Source organism: Mustela nivalis, assembly GCF_964662115.1.
Source record: "Mustela nivalis genome assembly, chromosome: 5".
Taxonomy (NCBI): domain Eukaryota; kingdom Metazoa; phylum Chordata; class Mammalia; order Carnivora; family Mustelidae; genus Mustela; species Mustela nivalis.
This window is the reverse complement of record NC_139024.1, coordinates 156,795,120-156,797,122: the sequence shown is the minus strand read 5'-3', so window position 1 is coordinate 156,797,122 and position 2,003 is coordinate 156,795,120.

Here is a 2,003-nt window from a genome sequence, read left to right as displayed (position 1 = left end):
TCCCTCTGCCTTCTGTTCCCCCTGCTTGTATTATCCCTCTCTCTGACAAATAAGTAAAATTTAAAAATAAAATATTAAAAAAGGAAAATCAAAATAATAACTGAAATGCTCCACGTAACTTACATATAAGGACATGCAACTTACAACAAGATCTCACCCTTCCTTCCTTACTCCCACTTTAGATTTCTGAAATACTGTCCGTGCAGCTGTCAATGAGCTCAACCACACTGAAAGACAATTGCAAAAGATTTAGTAAAATTTACAAAGTTCATACCCTTCCTTAACCGAGCCATCAACCCACTAATAGGAGATTATGCTAGAGAAATACCAAAATACCAACACTAGTGTGAAAAATATATATATATACATACACATAGGTTACCCATAGTACAGAGGGGGCACTCCTGCTGATAGTTAAATGTGAGAAACTATGCCCACCAAATGGAATACTTGAACAACTTTTTTAAAAGCAGGCTCCATGCCCAGACCAGAGCCCATCATGGGACTTGAACCCAAGACACTGAGATCATACCTGAGCAGAGATCTAGAGTCCCACTCAACCAACTGAGCCACCCAGGCGCCCCCAAATAACTTAAGATTAAATGTAATATTGGAGGTGTATGTGATTATTAATAAGGACAATACATATTCACATGTCATAACTGACAAATATTTTCCCACTTATTTTCTTAAAGGCAAATTACAGAACAGTATGAGTAATATTTTTGTATTGTTTTAGAATTGGGTTTTGTTTTAGGTGATAGACTGAGTTTAGATATTTATTATGTTTTTTAAGATTTTATTTTTGGGGGAGCACCTGGGTGGCTCAGTTGGTTAAGCAGCTGCGTTCAGCTAGGTCATAATCCCAGGGTCCTGGAATTGAGTCCCACATCGGGCTCCTTGCTCAGCAGGGAGCCTGCTTCTCCCTCTGCCTGTTGCTCCTCCTGCTTGTACACTCTCTCTCCCTCTCTGACAAATACATCAATAAAATCTTTTTTAAAAAGATTTTATTTTTTTGAAAGTAATCTCTATACCCAGGGGAGCTTGAACTTACAACCTGAGACAAGAGTCACATGCTCCACCCGCTGGGCCAGCCAGAGCCCTTGAGTTGAGATGTTTCTTATCACTGAAGTCCATCTAGCTTCAGTCTCAATTTTATCAAGGTCTCAAACTTTCCATATTATCTTTCCATATTATCTTCACAGAAGTATTATGTATGGTTACGTAACTGCTGGGGTTTTGGAATATAGGTGAGGTTTGGCGGGGTGAAGTCCAGGGCCAACGACCAAGAAAGAATTCTTGAGACATCATTGGTGCAACAAGGTGGTTCATTAAAGTTCGGGGACAGGACCCCTGGGCAGAAAGAGTTGCTGCCCTGGGGTTTCAGGTTCGAGGGCTGGTGATTATATACTATGGGGTAGCAGAGGTAAGGAAGAGGGGGGTTTCAAAAGGATTTTCATGTGTTAAAGAAGATTCGCAGGATGCCAGGAGGCCTTGCCATTGTCAAGTTAAGGTTGTTTCCCGCTCTAGCAAGGCATTAACAAGACAGTAGGAAGCTTCCTGGAGAAACACTGCACTCTGCCTGCCTCAAGAATCTGTCTTGGGCTGCAGGTTCCAAGGACATTTAATTGTATCCACATTTCCTTCTGGAAGCTAAGCCATTGGTAGAAATGTTTTGCTCTTGCAAACTGCTAAGACATTCGTAAACTGAGGGAGACTCAGATCTTGCAGGGTTGTGATCTCTACAGCTTAACTGTTTTTCCTTTAGGGCATCCAGGAGTGCAAGAGGAATGTCACATATATCCCACGGTTGGTGGGGGTATGGGGGGTCAGCTTCTGCTTTGTCCTCAGCTTGCCTTCTGCTCCCTGGTCATAACTATTATGCGTACAACCACTGTGCATTTCTTTTTTATGAGTTAGCTGAAGAGTTTTTAATATGAAAAATGTACAGAGTAGCATGAGGAAAGTCACATGGGAGGTTAATGTTAACTGGGAGATTAGGA